Raw genomic sequence first — 14,276 nt, 5'->3', positions numbered from 1 at the left:
TGATGGTGATGCGCTGTGGTGGTCCATATGTTTTTATTTTTAAGGGAAATAACTTGGATTATATAGCTTTATAGCTCGAGACAATTTTGTGGATTCGCTGCAAGTTTAAATGAGAGGGTCATTCACTAAATCGATTTTACTTGCATATCACACTTAAATGAGGTTATAACAGTTTTATGATGTTAGTTATAATCTGCTCTCGTTGTTAAATGGGAGATAATTCGAAAAGACGTTATAACTTAAATTAGTTACTTATGCAAAACTGGGCAGTTAATATGTGTCTTGCTTGAATCAGGTACAAATTTTTACTATTGACTATTGACTATTGACTATTGACTATTGACTATTGACTATTGACTATTGACTATTGACTATTGACTATTGACTATTGACTATTGACTATTGACTATTGACTATTGACTATTGACTATTGACTATTGACTATTGACTATTGACTATTGACTATTGACTATTGACTATTGACTATTGACTATTGACTATTGACTATTTAAATATTGGAAGTTTAAAATCCGTTCGTTTGCTAACACTTCCTAGATTTTCTTTACTATTCTACACTTTGTTAGGAATTGTCCTAAACATCTGTAGGTTAACAAGAAACTATTATCTTAAATTATTTCTAAAACAGACCCTTTTCCCTTTCTCTTTCCAAACCACACAAATTGTTCTTCAATATTCTTTTCACAGAAAACCAATAGAGAGACAGACACAAAATTTAGAAGCCAGAAAATTGCATATGTCACCGCAAAATTTTCTAAAATTTCATTAAAACACACAGTTGGATGCAGACTACGACAACGACAATGACCATGCCGATGCTCATCGTATCGTAAGTCACAAAAACCATACACCAAAAACCCAAAAGAGGAACACTTTTGTCCTTGTTATGGTTTCAATTTCCAATAACCCATAAGGCCATATAGAGTTATATAATTCCCATACCCCATCATAGGAGTACACTGTTTGATATTGCAGTTGCAGCCAAATGACGATACCGAAACAATGATGACAACGACGAACGGCTGCTGCACCAAAAATGCATCCCATCCAAGCAGGGCATAGGACAATCAGTATATTGCACTTCATAATCTCCCCAAAAAACATTCGTTGCATTTCATAAAGTATATCTATGCAACATACCGAAAGTTCTTTTCTTTTTGTGACAAAATGTTCCTGGCATCAGTTCCAAATACGAGTTCCAACATATGAATGAACGAGAGACCCTCCTCCACCGTTTTCTGTTTTCAAAATAATCATTTTTCAAAAAGTTACAATAACACAAAATTGTCCAATGTCCATTCCACATTGAAGAAGAAGAGGCTGGGGGGAAAAGTGAGAGAGTGGGTTGATGCACTCCTTGCAAGCTGTTCAAAAATACTCGTATTATCAATAATAATAATATTGCTTAACATTAGAGAACGAGTGTTGCAGCAGGATGCATCTCCTAACCAACAACAGGGCTTCAGGGATGTCCTTTTTCACATCCAAATTTTACAGAGGGGGTAACTCAAAGCCCCCGCTACTATGCACCTTTTATGTTGAAATAATGAAAATATTGCAATTGCATTTTGTTTATCCTGCAACAACCGAGAAAGAACCCAAAATGTGTGTGACTGTGTGTATGTTTGTGTATGATGTTGTTTTCTGCTTTGCCACTGCTGTTCTTATTCCGTATAAGGACATCACACAGGATGCACGCACTAGCACACCCTTCACACTTAAATTGATGCAATTTGTAGCACCAGAGTGTCCTATACCTTCCTTACCTATTGATGCAATGGCTATGGAACATCAGGTAACCCTTTTGGGAGGGCTTCTGATCCTGATCCTGATGCTGATGCCAAATGAATACAACACACCCAACACCCCACCCCTCACCAACCTCATATCCTAACTTTAACAGACAGTGATTATTATGCTGATGATGATAGCTTGTGAAATTGCACTCGAACAAGGATGCATCAGCAGCATCATCAGCAACAGAAGCGGCAGCCTCAGAGTAGGTATAAGGTCCTTTCCTGCGTTCCCGAGTATTTATTTTTATTTTTGGTGTATTTTTGTTGCTTTTGTAGAGGACTCCCATGCAACGTCATACAAAACATTTGATTGTGCATGAACTGCAGTTGGGTGTTCTGTACACATATATTAATTTTATTGAACAATTAATTAAATGCTTTTTGCATATGATGATGTGCGATGGGTTGCTTGGGTTTTGTTGTCCTTTCTGCATGTTAGCAGTCGTCGGTACTCACCTTCTGCATTTCTCTGCACAACAAGGACTATACTCGATGACGGACAAACTGTACGATGGGAAAATCGTGGACAATTCCTGTCTCCGACTCCGACATCAGGGCATAACGACATTGTTATTATATTTTTCGGGTTTTCGGTTTTGTTTTTGTTTAAATAACGAATATCCTTCCTATTTTTCAGCAGCATGTCCTTTCACATCAGGCAAACAAATTTGTCAATTGGGATGATTTTGTGGGAGTGCGATATCGTCATATGGATTGTTATGGATTCATTATAATTGCAATGGCATATTGGTTTGGATATTAATTTAATGAGCGTCATTAGATGAGTTTTTGAAGGACTTAATACGGCATAACGACGGACAGACAATTGCAAATAGATTTGTGGGCAATTGTTAATTATATACAAAACACAAAAATGCAAATTAATTGAGCAATCCGAAATGAACACTGAATTTTGTTGCATTTCGTGGAGCTTATGAACCAATTCAGAAAAGGGGATAATTGAAGGGTTTAAGAATGATTAGAGTACACTCAATAGCAAAGGGGATTTGAAAAGGCATTAACAGGCGATTGTCATACGTCTTAATGGACTTATTTCAACCTTTGATTAAAGAAATTTTATTTAAACATTGGCAATTGGAAAAGTGCTGATATGGATTTCTAGTGTTTTCAATTGATATTTTTTTTTATAATTTAATATGCCAAAGAAGCAGTGTGACCATTAGAAAAAGAGAGACGGGTTAAATAGGATGTGTGTTGTCAATGTGTACATTGACAACAGATCATTTATAAGAATGAGGAAAAGAGTCGGATAGTAAACGGAGCCCTGAGGCACACCAGCATTTATTTCATGGGTTTCAAACTTGAACCCGTCCAAAACAACTTGTATTGAACGGTTTGAAAGAAAATTTCTAATCCAACAAAGAAGAAATTCGACAATACCAAAAGCACGCATTTTCGATAAGAGAACAAAATGCCAGGCTTTATCAAATACCTTTGAAATATCAAGTGCAATAATCTTCCTTTCTCCAAAACGACGTAAAGATGAGTTCCACTATTTGGTGAGATAAACCATGAGTGCACCAGTGAACCTTTTCAAGAAGCTTCAGTTCCTCAAGATATTTTTTAAGCCGATAATTAATCAGCACCAATTAAGGTGCGTTAGTGCTAGAAGATACACAATTTTTTGGGGATTGGATGAAAAAATGCAATTTTCCAACTACTCGGAACGAGCCCAGAAGAATAGGATAGATGGAAAAGCTTACGCAATGGTTTTGCTATCGTGGAAGAACACCTCTTCAGAATAATAGTGGGGATACCAGCTGGACCAGCGGATTTATGAATGTTTCGGTCTTTAAAAACTCATAGTATTAAAATAGATTGGCTTCATAGAGTCATTTACGAGTTCAAGAACTGGGAGAGCCATGACACTATCTAGTAAGGTAGAGTTTTCGGCGAACTACCTTGCAAACAAGTTATCTATACCAATAGAGCTAACTTAAGGGCACTCGTTTAATTTGTATGCCCTACTTCTGAGAGGGGTTGCAACAATTTACTTGATAAACTTGATGTGTTATCTTACAGAGGGTTTTACTGTCGCATCTATTTGTGGATTCATTTTGAGCCAAAGCATTGAACCTCTTTCATCTTCATGTGGTATGAAAGTTCTTACTCGCTTTTTTCTTCACCTCGAACAGCTGCTGATCTTTGTCAGAGTTGGTTCTTAAAGCAGTGGTTTGTTCCGTCTTTAAACAACTGATAGGAAAACAGTTTTTACAGCTCTCTAATTGTTTTCAGATCCCATAAGATGCAAAAACTGGTACCTGAAATGTTGTCGAGTGGTATTGTGAAATTTTGTTTTCGACCTGGAGCTGTACGTAGTCTGAAGGTAGCAATCATTGGGTGGCGATCACCGGCAAAAGCCTCATGCCAGCTCCTCTTCTATATCTGACATCCTGCTTCTGAATCGTCGACTTTTTGCGAAGCGATCAATTTGACTGAAAGAAGCTTGTCTGTCCATCAACATGCAGTCTATTTTGTGAAATATCTTGTGTTCAAACATGGTGCCACTAATTACAAGGCTTTAAAAGTTGCAGAAATCCTCAAACCTCTCACCATTGTAGTTGCAACTGCCAACTGCATGCTTTCCCATGACGTGTGTGAGACTGTCGTTATTATCGATAACCTAAGCACTGAAGTCCCTTATTACAATTATAATGTGTACGCGCGAATTGTTATTCTAGGCGGCACTTAGTAAGCTTTAGAAGTATTCTTTTGTCTAAGATTTTATGTTGTTGACCTCATGATCTCCACTGCGGAATGTGTTATTCAAAATCCATTTACGTGGTAATTTGCAAGAAATCATTTTTCCGATAGCTGTTTTAATAATCCGGAACATGAACCCAACTTATTCTTCCCGAGTGCTCCCAGGTGTCTTTCAGGAATAGAGAAGTATGGTGCTACACGTTGGAAACTAATTCTTTCCGATTCCCAACTATCGTACTTTTTTTCACTTTCACTTTCTGCATCCAGAAGCTTAATTACATTCTAGAAACCAATCTTTTTCGGTGTACAATAGCCAAAAATAATTTGCAACATGTGATTATTCCTTATTCTAAGACCATTGATTTAGATTCAAGGCACCTTGGAATGTCGATAAATGTCAAAACTTCAAAATTCGACAAATCGAAACGATTACAACAACTTTCTATGGGAAATAAAATGTGGTAAAAGATAATTCTTTGTGCAATATCAAGCCTTAGTGCTTTAAGTTTTACCCCTCTTAATTAGTATCCATGAAGAGTTTTTATTTTAAAGGTTAAAAAAACTCCTATTTACGTTATTTAAAAAACAAATTTCCATACCATCGACGAAACCACACTTGTTTCTCAAAAATAATTAGGGTTTTTATTTATTTTTTTAAATTGTCTTAATTTCCTGCAGAATAATTGATAACTCCAGTTGCCTCCTTTTACTCCAAATTGTATCCTTTTTTTTTGTCTTCTTTAAATCAGCACTAAGGACAACAGTTTATTGCAATTTTGTGTATTTATAATAATTCAACTTGAAAAAAAGGAAATAATAACTTCCACACCTATCATTTGCATAAAAAACAAAGAAAAATTGTCTCCATAATTAATTCATCCACGTCCGTATTTATAAGAAAAGGCTCTAACAACATAACTAGTAGTCTTAACATCCTATTTAACCCTGAAAATGGATAAAAAAGAAACAAAACTTCAAGTCATCATTGTGGTTCGGATCGACCCTAAATAACCATCGACTCACCTTTTAGACATCATACATATTATAACCAACTCACTAACTGAAGACAATTACACGTGAAAAGCAAATATTTAGTTCCCCAACCAGCATCAAGCCTGCCAGCTAGCTAGCGGCAGTGGCGGTGGCGGTGGTGACATTCCTTGAGGGTGTGTCATCATTAAAAGGACAACAATAACGAAAAAAAAACACGCAGGACTCTAAAGATATAGAAGAAGGCTCCGACAAATTGCGTGGAAAGTTTTGGTGTGTTTTTTTTTCACTGCGAGTGTGTTTTCTTGCTGTTATAAGCTGACAACAATATTTAAACCTGGACTGGAAGACTATCAGTCTATATATCAGCAGAGATATGGCCTCCGACGACGCGACGTATTGACAGGGAATTACATTCGCCTTTTCCGGTTTTTCGGGCACCGTAATTGAAATGTTTAACCGACAAATGGACTTTCCCACTTATATCAGTACCTATAGATAGGTATAGAAGATAGGTTAGGAAGGTATATATGTAGTATGTACGTCTATATGTAACAAAACCAGGAGCAATTTTGTTGGTAAGAAGTCTGAAAGGATATAGAAGGTGAAATTGAAATAACAATTGACTGTTGGCCATGGTCGAACATTAACCGCATATGCGAACGAAAAGATAACCGGATCCGGATGGTTGGACTTTGTTCGCTTGGGGGTTGTTGTCTGTTATATATATATTTAAGTTATTATGCTGTGGGGTCAGTTTTATTCCATCTGATATGTGGAAGAATGTTAAAGGACCAGCAGCAATCGAAATTATGGAATTGGGAATTGAAAAATGATATTGGATTGAAATTCAATTTGATGCAAGAGCATCATATATGAGCGTTTCCTTTGCAGGGGAATTTGGATAAAGTCTTTAAGGAAGAACATTTTTCAAAATTTTTGTATGTTGACTTTATTCATAAAACTCTTATATTATTGAACTGAAATTCAACACGGGAAACACTTAGATGTTCATTCTCAAAACCTTCCACTCATCTTCTCTGATAAACATTGCTGAACAACCAGTAGAAAAAGAAGAGAGTTGTCAGTATCTTGGAAGTATTATCCCTACTAAAAATGGAATAGATCAACAGAGAGGAACAACTCTCTCAACTTGAAGACAAAGCTACAGCTTTTTCGCTCAAGTATTGTTAAACAGTTGCTGGACCTAAAAAAATCAGCAACGACTAACAGGAAACTGCCAAATTTCACTAATAGGTGTTTACTTACCTTCTGAAGGGTTTTCTGTCCCAATCCTATATTCAATGCTGAACTACATAGGACAAAGGGTCATTGGCACGATTGGCAAGTGTTCGCTTTGAAAGTTATAAATACATTCATTTAAGAAGGCAGAAGCATCAAGAGACCGTGTAAAACATGGAGAAGAATAGTCGAGGAGGATTTGTCGCAATTGGAGTAGACCTAAGTGGAGCTTAAACACATCGCTGGAAATAGCACACAATGGCGCATTAGAGTAGTTAAGGCCATTTGTACCACTAGGGATCCCCTACGGGCTCTATAGGTCTGGGGTCCTTAGTAAGGAAGTAATTATAAAATAATAATATAATATAGTCCATTTCGTACATATTGTATATGTAATAAAATGTAATAAATATAACCCGAAGCCTATTTACATGCTGCCTCAATTTTACTTTTTGCTTCTAATTTATAAATTATAAAATACCTTATACAATATTAATTTGAACATTAAAACAGGAAACGTGACTAATAATCCATGCATGACTTATGAACATACATAAAACTAAAATTCAATAAAAAAGAATTAACTGTTGACTAAGTCATGCGTACCATATATTTATTTAAGCCCGCAGTAAGTCAAAAGTCCAAAAAATTAACTAAAACTCGAATAACATTTGTAGCTATACATACATAAATCCCCATCAATACTATGAATCTGTCCTTATATTAAAAAACAAATAAAATACACGAATATATTGTACATACTTACTCACATAAATGTTTCATACATTTAATGTGTGAACTTAGGGATCTGTTATATAACTATCGTGGTCAAACAAAAATTTAAAGTCGTCAGCGGAAAAGTAAACTTTAAAAATATTGGATTCTTGTTGAATTTTTCAATTTTGTACTCAAAAATGTACAATTGTACATATTACATTGGAACAAATTTGTATGAGCGGTTTTGAAAGTTATGTTTTTTTTTCATTTCAACCTAAAACAGAGAGACCAGTTATAGCTAGCATTGAATTTCATCATTGAAACCAGGGATTTTTCTGACAGGTCAGTTAACCATAACATTGAAGATTTCTGTCATTGAAAATAAATTTCCTGATTGGAATCAATCGTGTTCACATTGGAATCAAGCATTTGAGGTTGTCAGTGGAACGATTGTATTCCGAATCATTGTAAACTAAAAAATCAGCTTTTCATTAAAAACGATTTCATCGTTTAAGAAATAAAAATTATTTAAAATCTTTAACTCATAAACTTTTATTAAAAAGTTCTTTTCAGAGCTACTTAGCTTTAGTATAAGAAATCACACTTAATTCAAAATAGGTACGCCTGTTATGCTTTTAAGAAATTTAAGCCCTCCCAATATGTATAATAGTACAAGACTATTAATCAAAGAATTAAGAGATAATGTGATTGTACCAACTATTATTACGGGTCCCACGGCCGGTCAGCTCGCACATGTTCTGCGAATCCCGATGAAACCAACTGATTTGCCCATATATTGTAAAAGGTTACAGTTCCCTTTAAAAATATCCTCTGCCCTAACCATAAATATATCACAGGGACAAACTTTTTCCATAGTTGGTAATGACTTACATAAGGAAAGAGGGTTTTTCATACGAGCAATTGTATGTGGCACTTGCTAGAGTAGGATCTCCTGAAAATCAATGCGTTTTTTTGGCACCTACAAATACCACAGCCAACGTAGTGTTCAGGGAGGCTTTAAGATAAGGATACAATTGTTTTTTTTAATTAAGAGATTCATGGTCGTTTTAAGCATGCTTATAACTTAAATATCTGTACCTATTTATGTCTAGCCGTGCGAAGCCGCGACATAAACACACTTCTCTGTTTGACATTTGCCTCAACATTTGTTATTGTTTTATTTTTAAATAGCAAAGTTTATATGAAAAGCTTTCATAAACAATTACAAAACTATATTTCATCAACTATTTGCCATTAAAAATATGAGGTGTTTATACACAAATTTCAAAAGCAATTAAAAACAGCATAGGTAAAATATTTCATACGTTTTATGACCACAAAATTATGATGCCGAAAGCTTATTTTTTTTTAACAAATGGAGCTCGAAAGAACAAATTTTGTTCGCAGTTTCTTAAATCTACAACTTTTTTTCCAAAAGTGGTTATTTATATATATTTTGAAAGTTTATGCGGCCTTATAAGTACCTCTATTGTCAAAATTAAACTTCAAAATTCCTCCACATTTCACATACGAATTTCAATTTCAATCTTTCGACCATGCATATAAAAGGCCCACCTATAACAACTTCAATTTCATGAACGACGACTGACTAAATCCACGAACATACCCCAATATGTCAAAATTTAACCGAAAGCAGAACCAGACTAACGAATCAAACTTTGAACAAATGCAGGTGGATGTACAAATGGAAAATCAGGAAAAAGGGTAAATTAGTATTAACTTAAAATTATAAATCAGGTAAATACTAAAATTCTTTCTTAAAATATGTAGCATCAAGAAAAAACCTTGACAAATTAGGAGATGGAGGCTTTGCTATACTTCTAAGCTTGTTTCGTTTTGTTATCTGACAGCTAGAGAAGTCTACCCACTTTTGGCTGCAGACAGCGATGCCAAAAAAATTCGCCTAATGTTATTCAAATCGAGACTAGTTTTAATTAAATTGATTGTGTGTACTGTCTTTATGTCTTTTTTTCTGTAGTTAAGTTATGTATGGATTTGTAATACATTTAAAATCATACTTCACTACGGATATGTTTGCCAAAAAAACTCACAAGTTCCAGCTCTTTAAAACAAAATCTGTTAAAATGGGCTGAATCCAACGGAATTGTAAAAGGAGGTCGGCTGGAGAAACAATGATAGATAGATAAGATAGAAAAAGATTTTATTGAATTAAAGTAAAATTTACATTACACACCAAAAATGTTTACAAAAATCATTAAAGCATGGCAATTGCCGTCTGAAAGATTGACAAGAAATCACAATAAATGTAAAAACCCTCAATATAATTACTTTCAAATATATAATATTATAAAAAGGTATTAATTGTTTAACTAAAAACAGTTCATTCAATAAACTTATTACTTGATCTTCCGATGCAAAGTCCATTCTTAATACATTCCTTCTGATTTCTCTGAGAATGGGGCCAGATCTTGCCACTCTCGATACCAACTGCTTTGATCTTGTATGGCTTTTATGGCCACTTTTTTCACGACCAGTGAATCATTCATTTTAAAGACTTTAAGCAAGAAGTCCGCTTGCAACTTCAATGTTTTTATAAACAAAGGAGTGAGACCCGTTTCCAGCATTATTACGCAGTTTGGCGTATTTTTCTGCAAATGAAATATTCTTTTGATAAAGTGCGTCAGGAGTTTTTCAACCGAATTGTACTGTAAGTATGCTCTCAGATACTGCTTTAAATACTTTAAACTTGCTACTTTGTGCTATACACTTATTCATGAAGCATTGTTTCAGGGTCATATTAATAGCAGTTTTCGTTTAACCAATTTCTCCATCAAGTGTTTATTCATATTTAAATTATTTGTAACAGTAATTTCAAGGTATTTGTATTCTGGCAGACTATCAATTTTTTCGCGATTATAGCTCCATTTTTCATTTGATCCATTCCTTCCACCACCAATTTTAACAAACCATTACCTTGGATTTATCTATATTTACTATTAAATTCCATAGCTGACAATACTGGTAAACACTGTTAATCATGAGCGGCACAGTTTCTGGTGATTGCGCAAACATGAATATATCATCTGCGAACAGAAATGCACAGTCCAGAGAGTCGACTACGAATCCAGGTGCTGCAATTTGCCAATTAGTCGGCATTATTACAGGCTTTAAATGATCCTTGAAAGCATTACATTTGAAGACAGTTTTGTGGGGATAGTAAAACATTTTCCATTCAGCTCCCTAGCCAGTTTCCAAAACTTAGCGGAGCTCATACAAGATGCTAATCGATCTGCTTGCTTTTCAGCGTATAACTTTTATTAAGTCTTACAAAGCTATTTAAACTTCTTATTGGCCTTCATATAAAAACCCTTAAAAAACCTTGGGTTGAGTTACGGAAGTTCCTAAACCAAGCGAATGAAGTTTTACGAGCTTTTAGACATTCTTCGTCTAACCAGGGTTCTTTTTTTGTATTTTCTTTCTTTTGGTTGAATCTTTCTTGTAGGTATGAGGCTTTCACAAAACAGTGAAAGAATTTCGGAGCTATCTGTTTTCAATTTCTGTGCCATCCTTATTCAAATTATAATTCAAATTTCGAGTCCTTATTTTTTTATAAATCAAAAACTTCTTCCTTAAGTTATAATTTAAAATTAAACACACAATCGCCCAGGGTTGTTTTTAAATGTTTATAAAACATACAAAAATTAACATTGAATCGATTCTTCTCTTTTTGTTTTTGTAACCAATAGGTGGTAAATATATCACAGATATTGTATATACATACATTTCCATCTCTCCACCATACGATAAGTGTTAAAGTTAATTAAAAAACCACCAAAATATTAATTATTATTATTTTCCATATTTTATACAATATGCTTTCATATACATTTCATTATTGTACCTATTAAAAGGATAAATATGTATGAATTTATAAAAATATAATAAACATTGTGCACCGGTTGTGCTCGACTGAATTATTGAATTGAATTTATAGTGCAAAATATTCATTTATATGTATGTAGTATTTTCTGCAACATCGGTATCAGAACCAAAAAATGCGACGCCAGCTGAAATGCATTGCAATTAAAAATAAAATACATACAACGCCGCTTCACTTGACCAAATTAAAAACTTTTTAATAAATAATAAATTAAATCAAGTGTGGGTTTACGCACATGTCGCACATATGTTATGTTTGTCTGATGTTAAAGTTAATTGGCGGTTTTATTTGGTATTCAAAAATTGTACGTATCAAAAGGTAAATTCTTGCAAACGAATTTAAAAACATTTTACACTTAAACCTGACAAAAAAATTGATAATTATTTAATAAAAAAAAACTAAAAATATATTGACACTTGTTTTGAAAAATTTAATAATTTATTACACATCATATTTTATAGCTGAATTAATTCAAATAATTGTGGACAAGAATTAAAATGGTAGCGTAACAAAGTGTCAATAAAAATCTTTTACCCTTGCTAATTCTACATAATTGTGATTTTTAATTTCAGTTCTTCAAAAATATACAATTCAAACCGTTTTATCATTTGTTTTCAACTAAAAGATCTAAATTTCTTGACACTGATTCAAAAACGATACTTGTATTTCGACGGTTCAAATCAACAGCCAAAACTCTCGATGATCTTTTGGATGAAAAGTTTGAAGAATACAAAAGCAAATGCAGGTATTTTTTTACTCTGATAATTTCGTCAAGAAAATATTCAATTTCTACTCTTTGCAAAGTGATGGACAAATGTTTGAACCCACTGATGAGATTTTAAGTGAACTCCATAGCGCCTATTGTCGATTGTCCAAGTTGTATGAGTTTGAAAATGAAGAGGAATTCTTAAAATTCCCAAAGTTTAATTTCGTAAATCCAGAAATTGATCCTATTATGAAAAAGAAAACTGGCAACGAGTGATTCCTATTCAGAATGAGTTATTAATAAAAGTATACAAATATAAATAAGAAATTTAACAAAAATATATAATACACTTGGGCGTGTACGTACTTTTTTAAATCAATTAACTTGAGTTTTGTAGAGTTATGTAACACAAAAGACCTGTCTAGCCATTTTTTCCATAGCTGATTAATTTTACATTCAAAAGTTTTTGAAAACTTATTTAATCAACAATGAAAGTTAAAGCTTAAGCTGTCTTTTGTGTCGGTATATTCGAGTAGTTAAGAAGGAATTCCGCAGAAAAATAGCTTTATTTCATTTCTATCATGCGTTGGAACTAATTTATTTTATAAGAATTGTTGTTTTGGTAACAAATTGCTTGAGATTTGTTGGTTTTCTAGCACTCGGAGACTTCTTATTTTTTTCAGAACGTTCAGCATATTACAATTCTTCTTGGGCTATCAAACATTTTCTGACTCATGATACTGAACAAATGGATTCCGCATACTATCTTTTGTATGAATATCAAAAAAGTGTTTATATTTCCTTACAATATTCAAAAATTCCAATTATATATGTATTTATATCTTATTCGTAGCAAGCAGTATGTTCGATGAGTCCCGACGGACCACTAATGTATAAACGAACATCAAACAAATTGTGCAGTGTTTTACAACATAAGTTTTATTGAATTACATTGAAAATAGTAGGGGACCAAGTATAGATCCCTGGGGTACTCCACTAGTATTTAATACAAAATTGGAAAGAGCTTTATTGTAGTAGTTTGTAGTTTATTGGTTAAGTAACACTTTTTAAGTCAGACTGCATTAGAAGAAAAGTAAAAAGATTTTAAAACTTTTTCACAAAGTGAAGAATTCCTTACCATATCAAAGGCCTCTGAAAAGTCCAATAGCTTAAAAGCCTTAAAAGAGTTATATACTAAAGATCGCTGTAATACAACTATTTTTAATACGGAGGCTGGACTGCTTGGAAGTTAATAAATGTTCATGGTTTAAAAATCAAGTTGTTAATATTTAACTCTCCAATATTTTTATTTTGAGACAGATTTGTTTGCTGGTTTGGCAATTATTTAAATGACCAAAAATTAATTAATATTTGATGTACGTATCGCTAAGACCTTCTTGTTTAGAAGTGAACAATATTGTTGATACAAAATGTCAACACTAAACTCTTCCATTGTGAATAAATAAATAAATCCCAATGACGAGTGTATATTTTTGAAATCCGGGCGTTCGAAGGTATTAGTGTGAATATCTACTTGATAGTCAGAGGTTAAGAAAATAAGCTCATATCTGGAAAACACTGGATGGAATAATTGATTATTAACAAAATTAAATCGAATATGAATAAATATGTATTCACTGGGTGAAGATTAAGTGAGCTAAGTTCCTCAACAAATGTATTTTTGCCCAGTAGGTTGCGAATAAGATTATGTTTGGATAGGACTCTAAAATTCCTACTAATTTAGAAAAAAGTGGAAGAAAACAATGTATGTAGAATGTACTTCGAACAAATTTTTAGTCCCCCTTTTTCAATTCTAAGAAATTAAAATTCATCTCACAATTTTTAACTGACCTGCACTTAATTCTACACTGTAAACTTCTTAAAATTTATAGAGTTCTATGTTCTAAGCTTATAACAGTTTTTATGGATCGAATATGTTTTTTTTATTTTATCTTGTTCGATGCCCTCCCAATTTTCCATGATCGTTTTGAGGTCCAATTTCTAGTCCGAACTTTTCTCTTCAGTTGATCCGACAATTGCTTTGTGAACAAGCAAATGTCTTCAATGTTTCGGTGTTCGTCTTTAATCCCCCTACTCAAACAACAGTTTCTATGCCCGCTTAACCATTTAGAAACCTCATTCAAAAGCCTCGTTTTCTTTA

The 14,276-nt window shown here is 33.5% G+C and overlaps 1 long non-coding RNA gene across 1 annotated transcript; it reads left to right on the top strand.

Annotated features, from left to right (window-relative positions):
• The first annotated feature begins 11,775 nt into the window (after positions 1-11,775).
• Positions 11,776-12,494, top strand: LOC129952794 (uncharacterized). The gene is made up of 3 exons (XR_008782389.1): positions 11,776-11,909; positions 11,982-12,154; positions 12,214-12,494. It is a non-coding gene; the product is annotated as an uncharacterized LOC129952794 (long non-coding RNA).
• Positions 12,495-14,276: the final 1,782 nt, after the last annotated feature.

The sequence above is a fragment of the Eupeodes corollae genome, chromosome 3, assembly GCF_945859685.1.
Source record: "Eupeodes corollae chromosome 3, idEupCoro1.1, whole genome shotgun sequence".
NCBI classification, from domain to species: domain Eukaryota; kingdom Metazoa; phylum Arthropoda; class Insecta; order Diptera; family Syrphidae; genus Eupeodes; species Eupeodes corollae.
This window is presented reverse-complemented; position numbering and strand designations above follow the sequence as displayed.